Below are 22978 nucleotides of genomic sequence, written 5' to 3' on the forward strand. Positions count from 1 at the left end.
TTCTTCCATTATACACTTTATTTATATAATTTTTTATTACATATTTTTTCGTAAAAAGACAAAAAGTTAACCCAAACATTCATATTTTTTTTCTCAATTTTTTAGTTCAAAAAGATAAAAAGTGTATTTATTTAAGACACCTCAAATAACCCCCATAATTTGTGCCTTATAAGTTGTATCAAACACACAAACATAACTTTTAAGCCAAAAGTTGATTTAAGTTTACCAAACACCCCCTACGACAAATACAATAATGTTATGAGCCCCTTTGGCAGCCCACAGTGGATCCACCACGTCCGCTGTTGATGATATGAATGATCCATCTCCGCTACACCCCAACGCCAACAGCAATCGCCAATTTCCGATCTCTCGTCTTCGTCTCCGGCGGCCGCCGTGTCACGGTGGACCTTCGCCGTGACGCAGCTCTACCAAAACTTACTCGATAAGTCGAACCCATACAAACTCTGGAGCCGCTTCGTCGAGGAGAAGAAGCAGAACGCTGGCGAGATCGTCTCCTTCCATCAACTGGTTTGTTCGTGATCTTGTATAGTTCTTTCAATTTCTGAAGATTTGTTCAATCGAATCGAGGTTCATTTTTCTTCAGATTTACCAAGGTATTGTTGACAGATCTCGTGACAACCGCCTTTTCTCCATTACTTAACTAATTTCTGCTTCTTTTTTTTTTTTTAATACTGATTTTGGCTGATTATTCGGTGCAGATATACATTTTCTGTTTTTATTTATTTATTTATTTAATTTAATAAAAACTAGTTTAATGAACCTAAACCAAACCAAACCAACCCTTGATCAAATGGGGTCGATTACATAAATATGTCTTCTCCATGCGGGTTTATTAAAGGCTATCTTACAGCATCACATCTCTTCATTGCTACCTGGTCTCTATTGAATATGACCAAACCATCTTAATCGATTCTCTTTTAACTTATCTTCTATCATTGCTACGCCTGCCCATTTCCGAATATACTCATTCTTAAGTTTGTCTTGTCTAGTCTAGTCTAGTCTAATTTTACCACACATCCACCTTAACATCCTCATCTCAACCATACTTATCTTGTTTACATATTATTTTTTGGTTGCCCAAAGTTTGATGAACATAAATAACAAAAATATATTTTCCCCTAAAACATAGCAAACTATATGAAAATAATTATTGTTTTATTTTTCTCAATTTTTCAACAAATTAATTTTTTCCCCCCTCACAAAACACATTGAAAACAAAACCAAACAAAGATAAGATGTACCTTTTTTTAGGACATTATAAATTGTCTTGTAATAAAATGTGATCTTGACCTATTCAGCCAAGATGAAAATCCAAGCTATCTGAATTGAAACAGACCTATATTTCATTCTAGAATAGCGGCAATAACAACAAATGCTGCAATCCATAGTGACAACTAAATTTAATATAGAATCAAAATTTTAAAAATTCTCCGGATGACAATAGGACATGAAAAATCATATATGAAGTTACAGTAAACAATTCGCTCTAGCGAACAAAATAGACGCTAAGCCATCAAATTACATTATTCAGTCATATCAAAGCAAAGCAAGCCAGTAAATCACAAATGGGGGATAAAAATTTACAATCTTTAAAAAGCACCGTCACATCCCACTAGTGCTTGCACAAATCCATCTCACCATATTTTCTTACTTAATTATAGGTGGTGCAATTACTCTTCAAATTTTAGGGTTTCCTCAAGTGGGGTCTCTGAATTTTGAGTGCAAAATCTTCCTTACAGTTCTAGCGTTCTATGTTGTTCCTCAACTTTTGACGGTTTCTCAAGTGGGTCATTGAATTTTGTTTACAATCTTTCTGTATAGCTCTATGTAATACAAGAGTTCTTCAAAAATCATGGTTTTTAGAGCATCCACAGTGGGTTGCCAAAGGAGCTGCCATTGCTAACATTTTTAACAAAATTCACCCAAAAAAAATAAAAAATAAAAATAACAAACAGACCAAAAACAACAATAATTTAACAAGTTTAAATAGATTTCAAACAAATCTCAAACAAATTTCGGGCAATCTCAACTAATCTCAAACAATTTGAAGTAATTCTCTATCATGAGAAAAATGATTTCATAAAAATAAAGACCTGGATTTGAAGATACGTGATTAATTTTCAGCAATCTAAAGCTTCATCTTGTTCATTTGCTTGCTTCCTCTTAGGGTTCGTGTGTGGGGTTTAGGGGGTTTCAGCTTCATCTGTTTCGACTTAGGGTTTGTGCTTCGTCTTTGTGTTCTCCATCAGAAAGACGATTTGAAGGAGTCGATTTCAAGGGTTTCGGGTTTCTCGCTTTCTCTTGAAGAAATTGTGTTCTCTCTTGAGCACGGGTAGAGTCTTGAATTAGGGCCCAATTCTATTATAGATACCTCATACCATCTGCATATATAGGATTCAAGTTGATGGATTAGCGGCGACCTCTTTAAGTTGTAACTTGACTGTACTAACATACTAACATTCTATTTTTGATGTTAAAAAAAAAAAAAAAAAAATAGGGCACTTGGTTCATAAATTCAAATTTGGATTTTGTTTGGCCAAACACTACAACATTTAAGACTTTTTGCGATCAATTATTTTGGTCCCTGAAACTATTATTTTGGTTTCTAAATGCTTTTAGTGACAAAAATAAATTGGTCACCAAAAACGTCGCTAAAAGTGCGTCCAAAGAAGTCAAAAACGACTTTTAGCGACGAAATTTCAAAATTGTCGTTGAAAAAGGCAATTGGCAATGAAATTTATATCGTAACAAAATGTTTGATTTTGCAGAACTAAACATTTGGTCACTAATATTTTGTCACAAAATGTCCCAATTTGGTTGCAAAAAACAAAATAATGGTACTTCAGTCACAATTATATTTGGCCGCTAAAGGACAAATGACTTTTTCCACCACACATTTTCGTCGCTAAAAGTCAGTTTGGGAAATATTTTGTACCCATTTAATTTCATAGCTAAAAAAACACAAAAATTAAAGGCCATTCAATCATTTAAAAAAAAAAAATTTATATTTGACATCCACACATCAAAGGCGATTCCCAAACCGTACTGAGTAGAAAGTAAACTTTTGCAAAAATTAAAACTCGAAGTTTCCAAATTCACTTCAACATAGTTGTTCCTTATACGAGTTAAAAACTCAAAATAGGTCCAATTCCCAAACTTGATTAGAAGCTATCACTTCAAAGTAATTTGGGGTCTAAAGGCCAACATAGAGGTAGGGGAGAGATGATGGAACCTGCCCTCCGTTTGGTCCTCTGGCTAACCTTCCACTTCTCAACCAGGATCTTCTTTATCCCGATACAATTAGAAATCACAGCTAATACCTGGACAATAAACCATGTGGCAGGATTTGAGCATGGTGCATTTGTTAACAAGATGGGTTAGACCGAGATCTCGGCAGTGTGACAGCACTATATCCTTGAGCAAGTGACAGCCTTCACCTAACTTGGTCATTGCCATATCCCTGAGATTCTGTTAGAAAGAATAAGAAAAATGAAATGCCGAAGTTCAATCAGTATGGTGCAAAGATTCAATCAGTATAGTGCAGAGATTCACAATTAAATATGCAGAATATATCATTAACCTATTCCCCTTAACTTCAAGCACAACAAAGCATCACTAAACATCTATAAATAAATTTGTAACTGCAAAATATAAATTTACTAGTAAATGTGCAAATCTACGACAGAGAAGCCCCTATGAGTGACATGGAATAAAAGAAAAACAAAAAACCATATGTATAAGATATTTTCTGCATATTATATATTACCTGATCCTAGTATCCTACAATGCCATCTGAGAATTCCCATATTATGGACAAAAATACACAACCTCATTACTAATTTTGAAATCATATTTTGTCCAATGCTTCAACCAGAATAGTAGTTTTGACAAATACATTGTCAAATTGTTTAAAATACACAGCCTCATACTAATTGTTGAATCTTCAAGTTTAGGGAGCCTAGATCATTAGCTTAAGATGAAGCTAAACCCATGAACCTCCTACTTTTTTTCTGTTCTTTTTTTTTTTCTTCTTTTTTTTACAGTAACCTAATTTTTTCTACTCTAAAATATCTAGACAACATTCAAGGATAAGGATCTCTAGCTACTTCTGTGAGCAACAGTGACAAGATCAGGAATGTTGAGGCTATAGTTTCCCCATCCAAAGCAGTTTTTGTGTTTGTCACCCCACTCATGTATCATATTATTAATATTTTTACTTCTAATATATATGCACCATAAATGGCTGTAATGCCAAATGCCTCACATTTAACTTAGTTTGTGTAAAATTATATAGTTCATTTTATTCCTTTTTCTTGGATTTCAAGGAACTCCTAGTAAATGTGTCCACAAGTTTGAAAATATTCTAGGATTGCAAATTGACTAACCTGAAAGGGCTCATTTTCATCTGTGGTGCCAAGCATCTCAGTGACTAGATTCTGGCATTCTGTAGCAGTTCCGAAAGTTAAACACTAGTCACTGAAATTTAGTAAAAGTTTAGAAATGAATTCAATGCCCATGTGTAATTGCTTGAATAATAGAAAAAGAACAAATAACTAACCAGGAGATAGGAACCATTAATTACCTTGTACGTACATAAAAGGCTCCAAACAACTCCAATGCACAAAAGTCTCTCAAACAAATTTGAAAGGAACACCCGAGAATGGATGAGAAGGTATGCCTTTTAAGACAATAATTAATGCAACTTAGACAGATAAGTGGGTTCTTTAGATGTTTTAAAAACAAATAGTTTACAACAATTAAAATTACTCATGAAGAAGATAAAATACACAAAAAATGAATAACCTGAATTTAAATTTTACATATAAGGATAAAGCATAAAAGTACAATGGAAATGTTTACAAAATAGAAAACATGTTCATATTTTAGAAAGTCTCGTCCAAATGGCAAGGAACCAATTAAGGCGCAATAAATTTCTGAAAGTCCACATACTAGGCCACAAGTTTCATACACTTAAAAACAGAGTTGATAGTTCTACTTAAACAAGAGCTTCAACTATTCAATGGTTCATTCTACAAATCTCACAAAATATTGAAGCTGTGTAGCTTTCCTCAATTAAGTAGGGGACACAACCTATGCTAGTTAACTTGTGGTTATATCATTATTATGTAGCCAACATCATAAATGATCTTTCTTCGTATAGAGAATATGCTGCAGCGCATCAAACAGGACATGCTAGTCTTAAGTAGTTGGCAATTAGCATAAGCAACAGATATAAGATTACACATCAAATTTTTGCAAAAAATGCAAAGGCATGTTGAGAGAAGAGGGAGCATGAACCAATAGTTACACATTCATCTATCAAAAATATTCAAAGTCAGGATTCGTGAGTATAGAATTATTCAAATAAAATGAAAACCAATGTAAATGTAAGAATGACACTCACGTTTTCTTCATTTGGGCATTTTCAGCGTAGTGTTTCTTAGCAAACATCTTACCCTTGATACCCAAAGACTGCTCAATTCAAATTGAAGCACAAAATTGGAACTTCCACGCAAAATTCCATAAATATATAAATGAGAAGAGAGAAAAGTAGAGAAATTGAACCTTCTGAGCAATCTGAGATCGCTTATGAACCTCGCGAGCCTCTTTCTTGCGTTTGTGCTCGAAGTGATCGGGGCGATAGCCATGTCTCTTGTGAAGCTCTATGTAATCTCCTCGAGGCTTAACAAATCATTTATCAAACTAAAAGAACAATCAAATCAGTACATGATCAATTGCGATTGATATAAAAAATATACAATTACCGAACACATAAAAAGAACAATAAATTTTTTAGTTCATATGGGCCAGAAATGAGAAACAATAAACCAGCAAAAACTAGTAGCGGTCCACTTATCCAAATCACCATAAATAATACTCACCACGCATTAAGTTTTCTAAGATCGATCTTCTTCAATAATCATTGTACATCTCAAAAGGATTACTTCAATCAATTCAATTTAGATAACATTTGCAAGGAAACTCTTTAATCTAAGGTGATTAATAAAATACTATCTATAACACAGGTACAGGAAAAATTCAACAAAACTCCTATGAAGTTGCATCCAACTCCTTTCCATCCCGAAAGCCCTATCCCTATTACAAAGTGAACAAAGACATATCCTTAAATTCCAGTATCCTTAATCTAAGGTGATTTTTTATTTTTTTAATTTTTTTTTAAAGTAATAGGTCCATTGTTCTCTAATTTCACCAAACTTTTCAAATATATTATTTGGCTCACTCAAACTAAAATGGTTTGGCCATGTGCAATGAATCCATTAGTATCATTTAGAAAGACTGTCGTGGTTCACAAAATTGGAAAAAAAAAAAAAAAAAAATGAGCCCAAAGCCTCCCCATTAAAAAAAAAAAAAAATCAAATAATCAGAAAATTGAACAAGAACGAGAAAAAAAACATCAAACACCAAAATGATCATAGATTCAAACATGGATGTTATTAAAAAACAGAGAAATTCATCTGTGATGTGACTCACGCATGAATCAACCAAAAATTGTTCCATATTTAAGGAAAAGAAAAAAATAAAAATTCATCAACAACTCATCAATGCAACGATGAATTCGAAAAACAGAATGAGAATTGAATGAATACAGATGAATGCAGAGGAGTATATATAGAGATAGATATGTACATGTATATATGCTGTGTATGTGAAGAGAGAGAGAGAGAGAGAAAGAGAGAGAGAAAGAGAGGTTATGATCTCCGTAAAAAACCAAATCGATTTCCTCAAACTTGTATATATCTGGAAAAAAAAAAAATGAAGAATAAATGATAGAAGATCTCAGAATTAGAATCTGTGTATATATATGTACATATATATATATATATATACATACGTGTGTGTGTGTGTGTGTGAAGCTCAGAAAAAGCGATAGAAGATCTCAAAAAATTTATAGATATCTACTATATATATATAAGAATGTGTGTGCGTGAAGATGAAGATCTTAGCAGCCGTGAAAATTGTTGATTTACCTTCAAATTGAAGCCAAAGAACTCAGGTTTGCATTGGAGCCATGAAAATGAGATCGATCATGGCAAGTTAGGACAAGAGGAGAACTAGATCAATCCTGAAAATGAGATCGATTATAGCTGAAGATCTCAGATCGATTGAAGCTAGAGTCCTAGACAGAATGAATTTGGGAAATTAGGGTTGAACAGAGAGAGGCTCGACTTTTTGTATGTGTGTGTGTTCTGTTCTATTGCCGCCCGACTTTTTAATAGGGAAAGAGTAGAAATATTTGGTCCCTAAATGTTAATGACAAATATTTAGTCTCTAAAAGTGTCAATTGTATATTTATTACTAAATTAATTTGTCTCAAAAAAATATGGGAATATTAAACTAAGCATACAAGTGAAAAAGTGATAATACTAACAACTATTTTTGCATTCTTACTGCAAATTTGAATTTGTCTCTAAAAAATTATTTTTAGGGACCAAATTTACTTGGTCCCTAAATATTAGTCCCTCAAGCACTAATTTCTTGTAGTGAAAGATATTGGAGCTAAAATACTTTGCCCATAAAGACAAGCTTAGGCAAAGTGAGCAAAATACCCATATTTTCCATTGACGTTCCTCTCTCTTTGTAAATTATCTTCGATCACCAGACTCATTGGCCGCAGCGGACTCCCATTCATCTAACTCCCAACAATGCTTATGCACTGCCGCGTTGATCACGTTACCGGAATGGTTTTCTTGTCGGAATCAATGGCACCACCATGGCCGAGCTTGATGTCTCCATTGTCGGTGGCGGCGAAGCTACTGGTCTCTCTCTCTATTCCAAAGTGGATTCATTGAAATGTCACAGTCCTCTCTCTCTCTCTCGTTAAAATCCTAGCCTACTTCACCACCGCTGCAGCACTGCCATTCATTATGGCGACTTCTGATCTCTGCTGCTTCAGATCTCTAAACAAATATGAGCCTTTTGGAGAGAGGATAGAGTGGTTTGTTCAAAAATTTTTTTATCTATTTAAATCCAACACAAACAAATATGTGTTAAGGCAGTTCAGATCTGTGTACTTGCTCAATTTGGAACCCATGGTTCAAACCAATAAACCAAGCAATCAACATCAACAATTTGGAGCCCATGTGGCTAAGCAAAGAGTTTTCAAGAACAAAACAACTTTATCATTTCATGAGTCTCAAATTAGAAACAATATATAAAAACAACAAAAATATTAATATTCTTCGCCATGAGACCATTCAAGTTCACGAAACAAATCAAATGAGTGAAGTTGAGCATGAGATCCTCATTCGAATTGAAGCTCACTCTCTCCATGAAGAACTGTGTTCGAATTTGGAAAATCGAATAACTGTGTTCAAACATGGAAAATGTAAAAAATAAAAAAAATCTCGAAAACACATTTTAGAAAATCGAGAGAGATCCAAATTTGGAGATTAGAGATCTAAAGCGGCGAAGATTAGAAGTCGCCGTAATGAATGGCGGTGGCAATCGGTGGTGAAGTAGGCTAGGGTTTTGTCGAGAGAGAGAGAGAGAGAGAGAGAGAGAGAGAGAGAGAGGATTGTGACATTCCGGTGAATCCATTTCAGAACACACACACACACACACACAGAGATCCAAATTTGGAGATTAGAGATCTGAAGCAGCGGAGATCAGAAGTCGCCGTAATGAATGGCAGTGGAGATCGGTGGTGAAGTAAGCTAGGTTTTAGAGAGAGAGACCACCAGCTCCTGCTGTCGATGATGGAGACATCAAGCTTGGCCGCGGCGGTGCCATTGATTCCGATGAGAAAGCCATTCAGGTAACGTGATCAACGCGGCACTGTATAAGTCGTGTTGGGAACTGGATGAGTGGGAGTCTGCTGCGGCCATTGAGTCCGCTGATCAAAGATAATCTATAGAGAGAGAGGGACGACAGTGGAAAATGAAGAAGATGAGAGAGAAGAGAGATAGGAGGTTTGGTTTAGGGTTTGGTTTCCACTCTGTATACCATATATATATAGATGGGTAATTTGGTCACTTTGCCTAAGCTTATCTTTATGGGTAAAGTATTTTAGCGTCTAAATCTTTGGCCAAACAAAATCCAAATATGAATTTATGAACTGAGTGTCCTATTTTTATTTATTTATTTTTAATTTTTTGTTAATCAAAAATAGAATGTTAGTATGTTAATAAAGTTAGGTTACAATTTAAAGGGGCCATCGTTGATCTATCAGCTCGAACCCTATATATATGACTAAGAAGAAAATTAGTTAAGGATGCAAATGATAGGTGTTAGGTTTTTATTCTTGGCAATCCCAGTTGACAAAACTCATTTCAGTTGTATTTGTTTTTGCACTTTTTATTTCAGTGAAGCTATGAGTTTTTAGATGCGAATCCAACCCGAATTGTACCTTGCAGAGAAGTTTGTGATGCTAATGCTTTCAAGATTGCCACTTCACTATTTATGACGGGGGTCGAGCTGCCCGGTCAGCTCGCGGGGTCGAGGGGCAGCGCCCTCGAAGCAAAATGCAAAAATGCATTCAAAGTTGCCTCCTCGCTCAACTGTCCATTCCCTTGTTCGAGCGGAGAATGCTGAGTTCTAAAAGTTTGGTGAGTCTGCAAAAATACTGTGATTCGTGTTTTCACGGTCAAGCGTTGAAATTTCCGCTCGAGCGTACATCTTGGTTTGGAACACTTCATATAGTGTTCCCGCTCAAGCGTCAATTCCCACGCTCGAGCGGATCTTGTGATTTTAGATTCTATAAATTCGCAAGTTGCTCCAAATCTAGGATTACTTCTCCAGATCTTCTTCTTGGGTTCTAGGGTTTATATCTGGAGATGTTTTGCTAGTTTTCTTTGATGTTTTGATTGAGTATTCAATTCATGGTTTAAAGAATGTACATCAAAGGATTATTTGTTTGTTCTACACAAAAGAGAGAGTTGTTCTTCGGTGGATTCTGAAGAATTCGAGCCTGAAGCTTTGGTGGATTCTGGAGTGGCTCATCGTCAAGACAATTCCGAAGTGAAGACCGGGTTGGAAGAGGCACATAGGGGTTGGTTCAATTCGGGCGTAGATTCGCTAGGTAACTGAGAGTATACCTGTGTAAATCTTTTATATCTTTTTAATGGATTGTTTTGTGACTTTTGCCCGTGATTTTTTTTATCACAATTGGAGGTGTCCAATTATGGTTTTTCCACGTAAAATCGTTGTGTCGATTTGTCTTGATTGTTTGATTGGGATTGTTGTTTACTGTTTAAAATTGATACATAATCACAAATCAACATCTAGGGGATTTCTAAATTTTTCAATATGAGATAAGAATTGGGCCCTAATTCGAGACTCTACCCGAGCTCAAGATAGAACACAAGTTCTTCAAAAAAAAGCGAGAAACCCGAAGCCCTTGAAATCGACTCCTTCAAATCATCTTTCTGATGGAGAATATGAAGATGAAGCACAAGCAAACCCTAAATCGAAGCAGATGAAGCCGAATCCCCTTACACGAACCCTAAGATGAAGCAAGCAGATGAACAAGATGAAGCTTCAGATTGCTGAAAATCCATCACGCATCTTCAAATTTAGATCTTTATTTTTATGAAATTGTTTCTCATGATGGAGAATTGCTGAGAATTGCTTGAGATTAGTTGAGATTGCTCGAAATTTGTTTGAGATTTGCTTGAAATTTGTTTGAAATTGTTTGATTATTGTTGTTTTTAGTTTGTTCGTTATTATTTTTTTTTTTGGTGAATTTTGTTAAAAATATTATTTTTTGTTTGTGGGAGTTTTTGCTGGCAATGGCAGCTCCTTTGGCAGCCCACTGTGGATGCTCTAAAAATCCTGATTTTTGAGAAATTCTTGTATTACATAGAGCTGTACAAAAGGATTTTAAACAAAATTCAATGACCCACCTGAGAAACTGTCTAAAGTTGAGGAACAAATGCTAGAAATGTGGGGAAGATTTTGCACTCAAAATTCAGAGACCCCACTTGAGGAAACCCTAGAATTTGAAGAGTAATTGCACCACCTATAATTGTATTTAAGTAAAAAAATATGGTGAGCTGAATGTTGGATTTGTGCAAGCATTAGTGGGATACGTGTAAGAATTCTGAAGAATTTTTGTATATTCAAATTGTATTTACTGAACAAAGAATACATCACTTATATAGAACACTAAACCCTAATCCTAAACGAATACATCACTGATATAGAATACTAATCTTAAATAGGAAATAAGAATAAACCTAAACCAATCCTAAATAGGGAACAATATTCACATAATATATACTGTACTAATATTATTCTCACACCCCCGCTCAAACTCAAGGTGTTTGGGCAGAAAACACTAACAGTTTGCTAAGAAGAAACCGAAACCGAGCAGTGGTGTGAGTCTTGGTAAAAAAAGTTAGCAAGCTGCAGAGTCGAAGAGACGAAAAGAAGCGAGATAGAGCCAGATTGCAGATGCTGACGAACAAAGTGACAATCAATCTCAATGTGCTTGGTTCGCTCATGGAAGATAGTGCTATATGCAATCTGAATAGCACTGCGGTTGTCGCAATAAAGGGAGGTCAGGGAAGACTGAGGGATGCCCAAGTCAAAAAGAAGACAACAGAGCCAGATAACTTCAGCAGTAGCATGAGCCATAGTACGATACTTACCTTCGACAGTAGAGCGAGCAACAACAGTTTGTTTCTTGCTTTTCCAAGAGATCAAGGAATCACTAAGAAACATACAGAAACTAGACGTGGACTTGGGATCAGTAACATCACTAACCCAATCAGAATCAACATAGGCCACCAAATCCGGAGAGGAAGTAGAGGATAATAGTAAACCCTGAAAGATAGTACCTCGGAGATAGCGAAGAATCCGAACCAAGGCAGCCCAATGTGTGGAGTGAGGAGCAGAGACAAACTGGTTAACCACATGAACAACATAGGCAAGATCAGGATGAATAACTGTCAGATAGACTAAGAAACTCATGAGCTTTCGATATAGAGTAGGATCATCCCGAAGAACACCATCAGAAGACCGGCACGATGAATAACCTCATTGGCATACTTAGCCTGAGAGAGAAAGTAGCCCTTGGGAGAAGAAGCTACCTCAATGCTAAGAAAATACCGCATTAGGCCCAGATCCTTCATTTCAAAAGTGCGAAAAAGATGCTGTTTGACCTCAAATATAATAGAAGAATTAGAACCAGTGATAATCATATCATCCACATATAGTAATAACGCAACAAATCCAGTAGAGGTATGGAGAAGAAATAAAGCAGAGTCCTGGGCACAAGGATAAAACCCAAGCTTAGTAATAGCAGTCTGAAAGCGATTATACCAAGCATGAGGAGACTGCTTCAGACCATACAGAGCACGTCGAAGGCGACAAACCTATCCAGAGTAATGGGAAAGGCTAGGAGGAGGACGCATGTAAACCTCCTCAGTGAGATGGCCATTAAGAAAAGCATTCTTAATATCCATTTGATAAAGAGGCCAAGAACAAACAGCAGCGACAGAGATCAAAGCACGGACAGTAGTCATCTTGGCAACAGAAGCAAAGATCTCCTCATAATCAATACTATACTCCTGTAAGAAACCTTTAGCAACCAGACGAGCTTTGTAGCGCTCAAGAGAACTATCAGAATGAGTCTTGACTTTGTTAATCTATTTGCAACCAACCAGATTCTTACCAACAGGCAAATGAACCAACTCCCAAGTACTAGTTTTCTGTAAAGCAGACAACTCATCCTCCATTGCTTGAACCCAATGAGGATCCTGACAGGCCTCCTTGTAAGACTGAGGTTCTGAAAAAGAGTGAATAGTAGACAAAAAAGTATGATAGGAAGCAGAAAAAACATGTGTTAGACTAACCCAACCTGTTTGGAGGATGACGTGCTCGAGTAGGATATCGGTGTGCAACATAATTAGAGTTGTTAGAAGCAGGAGGATTAGCAGCAGAGACAGAGACAACTGGTAGAGGAGGAGCCTTGCGACGAGAATAAACTAGCAATGGAGAAGAAGAATAAACCGAACGAGGAGTAGCAGCCAGAGGTGAAGTAGGAGTGTAGACACCCCATTTTTGATCGACCTTAAGACCCAGACGTCAGCGATTGAGCGCTTGATGATGTCGCATATTGTGCTCGTTCTGAGGTTACGGAGTCTCGGCTGCAAGCCTTGCCTCCGGACTTCCGGGCTCTTTCGTGTTTTGCCTCGGTTTGCGAACCAAGTCCCGTTTTCTCTGTTTTCTCTTTCCGAAGGGAGGGAGAGGTCTCGTAGATCATCTCTCAGTGGCCGTAGGCTACGTTTCGTGGTCGTAGGCCATTTTGCCCGTTTGGAGCCCGATTTTCGGTTTTCGGAGCCGACGGCCGTGTGCCTCGGTTCGGGACCGCCTAACCACCTCTGTTTGCTCCGGTTTTTGGCACACACCTTGTTTCCTCCCTTTTGGGGAACACTGTGGCCCGAGAGACCAACTTAGTGGTCGAATGTCACCTCCGGTGCTTAACAGCCCATTTTCGAGGCCCCAGGCCGCGCGTTTCGGTCCCCGAACCTCCGTTTGGCATCCACTTTGGTTCATTTTTGGTGGAGACCTTATTTTCATTGTTAGGAAGCTTGTAGGAGGGTGGGAGGCCAGCAATTGTTCTGAAAAGCCAGCTTTATTTCTTCATCGCTCTCCGTCGCCCGTTTTCCTCACTAAAAAGCTAATGTTGACCACCCCGGGGCCACTTTCTTTAGCCCTAAACCCCATATTTGTGTTGTACATACCTGGGAGGCCACCAATATTGATAGGCCAGCCAGTAATTGTCTCTGACTCTTTTGAACCCCTCTATAAAGTTGGCTTTTCTCTCTCTTGGTTCATATTTTCTGGGTTTTAACCACATAATTGTGTTGTGCACACATGGGAGGCCACCTTTTTGAGGTGGCTGGCCAGCAGTCTTCATTAACCCTTTTGACCCCTGGCCGGGCGGCCGGCCATGGGGGGCGGCCGGCCGGCCACCTGAACCTTTTGAACTTGGCCGGCCATGATCCTCTCTCCAAATACATTCCAGCTACCCTCTGTTTTCCCCCAGATTTTGTATCCGGGGGGGCTGTCTTTGGGGGAGAAATTTGAATTTGATTTTCCCCCCCATTCCTCCACTCTCTCCCTCTATAAAACCAGCACCTTTCCTCCATTTCTAAGGGTTACAAAACCAGCTGGGGCATTGCATACAACTCCCTCTCTCTCTCTTCCAAGCCCTTCAAACCCTTTCAAACCCTAAGGTTCTTGCCCCTTTACACTACCACTCATAGCACCACACCTCCACCCTCCATTCTAGCCCTTTGAAGCTGATTTCCAGAGGCTAGGAGCACCATTTCTTGGACCAAAAGTTGTTGAAGACTTAGGCTACAAGGGTAAGTCTCTTTTCCCTCTCTTTTAGCTCTATTTTGCATGCTTTCTTAGCCTTTGTTGCTTGCATTTTTGGGCTCCGACCCAAACTGGAAATAGTCATATTTTGAGCTCCTTTTCATGTTTGATCAAGGACCTCTTACTGTTTGAGGTCTCCTACTGCCACTTGCCTCTTTATCTCTCTTTTAGGCCTATTTTTGCATGGTATTTTAGTCTTATTTGTGAGCTGTTTTGGACTTGGTCATAAGCTGTAAAATGTCTTATTTTGAGCCCCTCTTCAACTTTGCTGAAGGGCTCTCATCTGTTTGAGGCCAGCTTCTACCACTTGTCCCTTTATCCCTCTTTTAGGCCTTTTTCTTGCATGTTGTTTTAGCCTCACTTGTGTTTATTTTCGAGACTTGATATAAACTGTAAAGTCCCTTGTTTTGAGCCCCTCTTCAACTTTGTTGAAGGGTTCTTTGCTATTTGGGGCCAGCTGCTGTCCCTTGTCTCTAATCTCTCTTTTAGGGCCATTTTTGCATGATAGATTAGCCCTATTTGTGTTCATTTTTGAGATTTGTTATAAACTGGAAAAAGGCTTGTTTTGACATCATCTTCATGTTTTATTAAGGGAATTTTCTTATTTGAGGTCTCATGCTTCCTTTTATGCTTGATTGTCCCTTGTTTTGAGCCTTACACCTAAGCTCTTGTTGCATGCTTTGTTTGGCCTTCTAGCCACTGAAATCCAGTGGATTTTCAGTGGCTAGCACACTGTTTTGTGCCTCCAAATCAGAGGGGGTTGACCCTCTCTCTCCTTGACTTGTTTGGTGGTCATTTTGGCCTTCCAAAGAGACCCTATCTTGCATGCTTTGAAGTCACTTTCCAGGGTCAATTTGGTGAGTTTTAGGACTACCATATTTGATTTTCATAGTTGTTTATGCCATGCTAAATGTCTACTTTGCATGTGCTTAATAACTCCTTGCATGGCCCTCAAAAGTAACTCATTATTTTTGCATACTATGGTTGCATATCAGTGGTTATTTGGGCCTATTTTCACATGATTTATTCACTGATTTTTGCTGGTTTGGTGAGATTACATTTGCTTCATATACTTGCCATGTAAACCATGATTGCTAGTCAAGATTGCATGCTATTTTGTCCACCATGCTAGCATCTTTTGGCCATGCTTTGAACTGGAAATGTTCATGTTTTGGGACTGCCTTGGCTCTGTCTTCATGCTTCATGATCAAATAATGCATGCTTTGTATAGCTATAAGTCATTCCATGTGCCTAGTTTCGAGTTTCGGGTTTCATCTCATGCATTGGGTGCCATTTTTCCATGTTTCGGGGCTGTTTAGCATCATATTTCAGTGCTGGAATTTGTGAGTTTGCATGCCATCTTGCATCCCTTGCCATGCCTTGTTAGAGTTGCATGTTGTGCCTTAGGATCGGTCCTCGATTTGCATGCATGTGTGCACGCATTTCGATAGTCCCATTTTCACCTAATGGCTACTGATGTAAGTGTGGCTGAGGTCCACTCATGTTGGTGTAAGTCCATCGTGCATTGTGTATGCCATTTCATTTCATAGCATTGTGTATGCTAGGTTGTATGTTAGAGCATTGTATATGCCTCGTTACATCATGCATTGTGTATGCCACTTCATAGCATTGTGTATGCTAGGTCGCATGTTAGGATTGCATTCATGCATGTCATGCATATTGCATTGTGCTTGGGATAGGAGTTAGCCCAAGCACGGGAAACAAGGGACGTTTCGTACTCCGAGTGACGGAACGTGTCTCAATTCCCGGTCGCCGACACTCCGGATTATCCATGATGGAGTCTAGGCCCTATTGTGTTTTCATGTGCATTCATTCCATATTGAGTCATGCAAATAGACTCCTCGGCCATTATGCATCGAGATGCGTGATTGGTGGTACGAGGATCGAGGACTACACTCCCTGACGAGTATTCATGCATACATATGTGAAAATACTTTGCCATGCTCCTTTGTTGCTCTCTGTTGCAGCAAATCAGAAATCAGCAACCTTCCGGAGCCCAGCACGCATCCCAAGAATAATTGCAAATAGAGGCAAACCGGGGCATCGCAAGGGATTCTCCGCACAAGGCAACCCAGCATGCATCATTCATCATTTGGAACAGAGCTGAGGCGGTTCATGGATTTGCGTGCCAATTTACTGCTTTCCTAGATTAATTTGTTAATTAATTAGGATTCTGTATTTATTCGGGACTGTATTATTTATTCATTTGGGACTGTATTATGTATTCGGACCCACTGCGCGAGGGCAATGTTGTAATAAGTGTGCGTGTGTGTGATGTATGTCTTCTAACCTCACGTCTTTCTCCATTTTATTTATCAACTTATGATGATTAGATTAGGGCATGCTTCAATTGGCATACAGTATGATAGCATGTTTGCATTCATTCATCTGTCTTGCATGCACCGGGTTCGGCGCATCATACTAACTGCATTTGTATCTCAATTCCAAGTTGAATACATGTTAGTTGTAGCATTTCACATGCCATCTTTAGAATAGCCGAGTCTATCTTAGTTGCATTTTGCATGTGTTGCATTAGACATTTCTGTATAGTTAGGATCATGCATGGATTTCTAACATAGCTTTTGTTTTGGCTTGGAGTACTTGGTAAGTGTTTATGCTTTAGCATCCTTGCATGTGTGTGAGTGACTGCCATGATAGCATGCTTACCATGATGTTATATGCTTATGTGATATAACTGCCTGAATGCCTGTGGGTGAAGGGTTATTTGAATTGGAACAATTCATCAATTGTGAGTTTTTTTTAAGCCCACTAGATAGTGGCAAAATCATGTTTTCTAAGCCCACCCGAGGGTGGCAAATCCACGTCTTAGCCTACTTGCGGGTAGCACCATCAAACCACTTTCAAAAATAAACATGAAATGTTTTGTTCCAATTAAGACGATCCAGTCTATACTTGTATGCTGTGCGCATCACATAGTAAATCTAGGCTAATAACTGGAATAAGAACGCATAAAGTTTTCAAAACTAGATATCATGGTTAGTAGAGGCCGATCTTTGATCGGGCGAGCGGGGGTGCTCACGAAGTGACCTTCCCCAATCGTACCCAAGTTCCCGAGCTGAGGCAATTTTGGTGATGACAGACACGTGGCCTTAGGCAACGAGTTAGGGTTTCCTAAATTTTTCCAAAATAAAACATTTAGGTGGCGACTCTGTATCTGGCAAAGCAGTCCATGTTTGGCACTTCTTTCAAAATCTGTTTTCTCAAAACGATTTGCCGGATTTAGACTCTTTGGTTCAGATTTAGAACCGTGACAATTTGAGAGTCCAAACTTGTAGTGAGCCCAAATGAACAGAACGGGACCTCATCCTCCCGGGGCGTTCGGGGACGTCTACAAGGAGGAGAAGATGGAACAAGCTCAGGAGGAACTGTGGAGATGTACTCATCAGACGGGACCTCAGAAGGAAACGGATTAATATGAACCAAATCCTCTTTGGAAACTGGGGCGGTGAGAGGAGAAAGCTGAAAGTAAGGTAGACGTTTGAGAAAAGAAACATGATAGGAGACATAAAGACGATGGGAAACAGGGTCGTAACATCGATAGCCTTTCTTAGTAGGACTATAACCCAAAAAGACATAGAGGATAGACCGGACACTAAGTTTAGTCCTATCTTTGCGGGGAAGGACAAAACAGGCAGACCCAAACACACGAAGAAGGGAGTAGTTAGGAATTTGGGAGAACAAAGCCTCAAGGAGATGATGGTGTTTACGCTCGGCTCGACCATTTTGGGCAGGTGTATCTATACAAGAAGTTTGGTGAATGGTACCCAAATTGGCCAAATACTCACATAACTTATTTTTAAAAGATTTCCCACCTAAGTCAGACCGTAACACTTTAATTGTAGACTTAAACTGAGTAGTAATCATAAATTGAAAGGTACAGTATATCTGATAAAAATCGGACTTATGTGTCATAAGATAAACCCAAGTGTAACGGGTGCAGTCATCAACAAATGACACATAGTATGCAGAACCCCCTTTGGTGAGAACAGGAGAAGGGCTCTAGACATCAGTATGAACTAAAGAAAACAGTGTAGCAGATATAGAAGTACTATTACGAAAAGGTAAGGCTGTCATTTTGGCAAGTTTACACCCTTGAGTTGACTAGGAGAAACTTTACCTAATATACTTGACTGAGCTAAAGACCGTAAGCGGTCAGCAGACAAGTGCCCTAATTTGGAATGTCCCAAATAGAAAAGACTTCTGAAGCGAGGGTTTACAATTCTGAAGTAAGGAGAGATGAGGAGTCATATGATGAGAGGTACTAGAGTCAAAAAGCCAAATAGACGAAAAGATACCTAGAGAAGACCTAAGCAAACCTGAATAAAAGAGGAAACAATGGAGGTAGACGAAGATGGCTGAGAGGTAGACAGTATATGCTAAAGCTGACTAATCTGAGCACTCAAGGAAGCCAAGTCAGGATCAGGAGCTGGAGCAAATGCAGTAGAATTGGCGGAAGCCTGAAAATTACTCATAAAAGAAGAGAAAAACTGGGTCCGAGACTGCTGAGAATATGAGCTAGACAAACATCCCTTCTTGGGATAGTGATACTTCCAATGGTCTCTCTGATGGCAGAATGCACACTTATCTGAAGCAAGGAGCCCCTTCTTAGGCTTTACAGAAGCTGAACCCGTCATCATCATAATGAACCACAAAAAACAATAGCGAACCGTAATAAACTGAAAGTTGATAGGGCAACAATGTAATATCAATAAACTTGTTTGGTCCAAATAAGAATAAAAGAGAACAGTGGTCAACCAAAGAAAAACACCCAGGTCCACCAGACTCAGAACAATAGAGAGAGAGGTGTCACGATGTAGGTCGTGACTCGGACAGGTGCGACTGATGTCGCAATTCCAGTAACTGACAAAGATGAAGTCAAAGAACTAATGTCGTAACTCTAACAAGAGATCAATCACTCGTGAGTCACATGCAGAGAACAAGAAGCACTGAGGCAACTAGCAGATGTGACGAGCACAGAGTGACGCGAGTTGCGAACCAGAGAGGACGAATTAGTGAACCAGAAAAAACCACGATCAGAGGGAGTCAGAGAGAAGAAGTCACGAATAGATGAGGAATCGAAGCATAACTTCCACGTCGAACAGATGGGTTGACCAGAAAGAAGAGAGAACCATACGACCCACGAAGTAAGGAGCTTCGATCGATCGTGAACCAAAGAGGGAAACGACAAACCAAAAATAAGAGGTTAGGGTTTCGAACACAGCTCTGATACCATGCAAGAATTCTGAAGAATTTTTTTATATTCAAATTGTATCTACTGAACAAAGAATACATCACTTATATAGAACACTAAATTTTAATCCTAAACAAATACATCACTAATATAGAATTCTAATAGATATAGAATACTAATCCTAAATAGGAAATAAGAATAAACCTAAACCAATCCTAAATAGGAAACAATATTCACATAATATATACTATGCTAATATTATTCTCACAATGTGATGGTGCTTTTTAAAGATTGTAATTTTTTATACCCATTTGTGATTGACTGGCTTGCTTTGCTTTGATAGGACTGAATGTAATTTGATGGCTTAGTGCCTTTTGTTTGCTAGAGCGCGTTGTTTTTTGTAACTTCATATATGGTTTTTCATGTCTCATTGTCATCTTGAAATTTTTTAAAATTTTGACTCTATAAATTTCGTTGTCACTATAGACTGCAACATTTGTTGTTATTGCCGCTATTTCAAAATGAAATATAGGTTAGTTTCAATTCGGATTGCTTGGATTTTTAGCTTGTCTGAATTGGTCAAGATTGCATTTTATTACAAGACCATGTATAATGTCAAAAAAAAAAAAAGGGAACATCTTATCTTTGTTTGGTTTTGTTTTCAATATATGTTTGTTGAGAGAGAGGAAAAAAAAAAACTAGTTTGGTGAAAAAAATGAAAAAAATAAAACAATCATTATTTTCATATGGTTTTCTCAGTTTTGGGGTGAAAATATATTTTTGCTATCTATTTTGGTCGAACTAGTTTTTATTTAAATAATTAAAAATAAAAATTGAAAACATATTGTGAAAATAAAGCAAACATAATTATTTGTCTCCCTTTTTGGTTTGAAATGAAGTGTTTGCTTTCAAGGGGTTAAACTTGCACCACAAGAATCACTAATCCGTACAACTTTCAAGATATTTTCACTCCATTATTGCACTGAAGATTTTTTGGTTGAAAAAATAAACTAATTTATGGAAGTTCCTCTCTAGGGCTTTTTTTTATTATTTATCATGAAAAAGATTTATGTCAACCTTTGTACTTATTATTTAGTAGGCTGGTAGTAGCCGACCTTGTTTCTATTACTGCTTCATGGTCATGAATCTAAATGTTTTTATCACATTTTCGTAGAAAATAAACAGTGCTGTTGTATTTTCTTCCTCATTTTACCTTCTTTATGTTTACATTTTAAAAACAATTATGTTGCCTGCATTCTTGTTGGGCCATTTTGTCATGACCTCCTGATCAATCTTTTCAACCTATATAGATAGTTTTATTGTGCTAATTATTCAAATGTAGTAACAGTTAAAGAACATATTAGTTGGATGAATTTGAAGATAATTCTATTCAGTCTGAAGTAACGGAGTATACTATGGGCTTGTAGCTCTATTATCATCTTTTTTTTCTTTTTTTTTTAGTGTGTTGTGTGTGTGGATAATTTCATCTTACTGGGTGATTAGTATATTTCTTACAAATTAAGCCTTGTATGTAATGATTATTTTTTTATGTTCCATGTGTATAGGAATTGTATCTGTCTTTTATGTTGCTGGGGAATGTCTGACAGAAAATTTTCATTTGTCTTTTCTACAATTATCATTGTTTTTGCGGAACATTTTGATGTTTTTCATTAATATTTTCAGGTTGCATTGACCATCCTTCCTTCTTAATTGTTGTTTTAGGTTTCTCTGAAAGGGAGTGGAAGTTCAAAATGCTGCAAAATGTCCCACATCAAATTGTACAATCACCAGCCAGACCAGTCCTGCCAAACCCAAATTCACCCTCTTTGCAAAACCCTTCCCCTCCTAAATCCTCCTCCCAAGTCCCACAATCTCAGCTTCCCAATCAACAATCGAATTTGTCAAAAGCCACGACCACCTCCTCAACCCTTCTTCCTCTACTTGCACCTCTCTCTAGAGCCCCAATGTCTTCTCCTTCAAATGGCTTCCCTTGCATCTCGGCTCCTTTAGGTCTTACCCAATCGATCTCATTGGCTTAGGGCCTTCCATGGCTCCCTCCCTACGTTTCTATCATCCCAAACCCAATCCACAACACCAGTTCAACCAGACTTCTCGCCTTCCACCACCAAAGAATTCCTCTCCCTTTTTACTACCCTTCAAACTCAGCTCTTCGAAGCTGTAGCAGAACTTCCAGAAATTCTTGATCTTCAAGATGCTAAGCAGAAAGTTGCTCGTGAAATCAGGTCAAAAGATTCTGCAATGCTTTCCTTTTCTAACAAACTTAAAGAAGCTGAACGGATTCTTGACATTCTGGTCGATGATTATTTTGATTATCGCCGCCCCAAAAGATCAAAATCAGAAGATGATATGGATGATTCTTGTACCACAACTATTTCTACTCAGCCAAATTTGTCTGACATTTTATCATATTCCCACACAGGATAAGCTTCACAACATTTGCACCGCTGGAATTTGGTGTTGGGCAAGGTCCTTGGCGTGGGGCACTCCCACCTACCCCACAGGAGGAGCAACTGCGTGCTTCTTAGTTGTATGCATTTGCTGATCTCAATGTTGGTTTACCTAAATCAGCAGAAAGCAAGGAGAAAACAATTGAGCCATTCATTGAAGCTTGTCCTGCACAACAGCCAGACTCGAATCCAATTGCTAATCTCACTGGAATTCAGGGTTTGATTCCTCCAAATTTTGTGATTCCATCTGGATGGAGGCCTGAGATGCTTGTGGAATTGCCTACTGATTTACCGATGATGCCCCCACTTGGATGGAAGCCTGGTGACCCAGTTCCGTTGCCTCTGTTGGATACTCTCCCTGTTGCTGGTAGAATTGAGGAGCAACCACCACGGCCTATTCCTGCTCAAGGAATACCCAAAGTACCTGAACCAATACATGTTCGGCATGTTGAGCTTGATATTGATGATGATAGTAGTGACATGGGAAGCTCTGATGATGAAGATTGACAGTTGACCAGGTCTACTTTTGATTTTTCCGATCTCTTTGAAGTACTTGAGGTAGGCACACTCAGAAGTTGGACTCATTCTACCCTTACGAGGTGTATCTAAATGTGCAATTTTCGCATTTTTATAGATCAATTTGCTCGTTAAAATATTTTGTATCTTACTGGGATTCTAGAATTAGAGTTTTCATTTGAATTTTGAGCTACATTACTTGAACGCCTAAACTATGAGTTGTGTTGAAGTTCTCATCCTCACTTGAGAAGTCTTCTTATGAGTTGTGTGCTGAAAGTTTTTGAATTTATAGAGATATGCATCCATATACTTGTGGTAGGAGAGGGTATGCAGAAATGTTGCAAATACATATGGCTTTCAAGCTTAATATCAGTGAAAATGGATTTGGGGTTTC

The 22978-nt window shown here is 38.2% G+C and overlaps 1 non-coding gene and 1 pseudogene across 7 annotated transcripts; one reads left to right on the top strand and one right to left on the bottom strand.

Annotated features, from left to right (window-relative positions):
- Nucleotides 1–251: 251 nt before the first annotated feature.
- Nucleotides 252–22978, top strand: LOC114319077 (mediator of RNA polymerase II transcription subunit 4 pseudogene; annotated as a pseudogene). Its single transcript, XR_014340312.1, has 2 exons — nt 252–614; nt 21323–22978. The product of XR_014340312.1 is annotated as a mediator of RNA polymerase II transcription subunit 4 pseudogene (transcript).
- Nucleotides 1991–7265, bottom strand: LOC114319078 (uncharacterized). Of its 6 annotated transcripts, XR_014340313.1 has the most exons (7): nt 7011–7246; nt 5587–5724; nt 5426–5493; nt 4604–4699; nt 4407–4497; nt 3254–3489; nt 1991–2402 (listed from the first exon to the last, which is right to left on the bottom strand). It is a non-coding gene; the product is annotated as an uncharacterized LOC114319078 (transcript). The 6 variants fall into 6 exon arrangements; XR_014340314.1 differs by lacking the exon at nt 5426–5493; XR_003649271.2 differs by lacking the exon at nt 1991–2402 and having other exon boundaries at nt 3072–3489.

Source organism: Camellia sinensis, chromosome 9 (genome assembly GCF_055761805.1).
Source record: "Camellia sinensis isolate YWXY chromosome 9, ASM5576180v1, whole genome shotgun sequence".
Classification (NCBI taxonomy): Eukaryota; Viridiplantae; Streptophyta; class Magnoliopsida; order Ericales; family Theaceae; genus Camellia; species Camellia sinensis.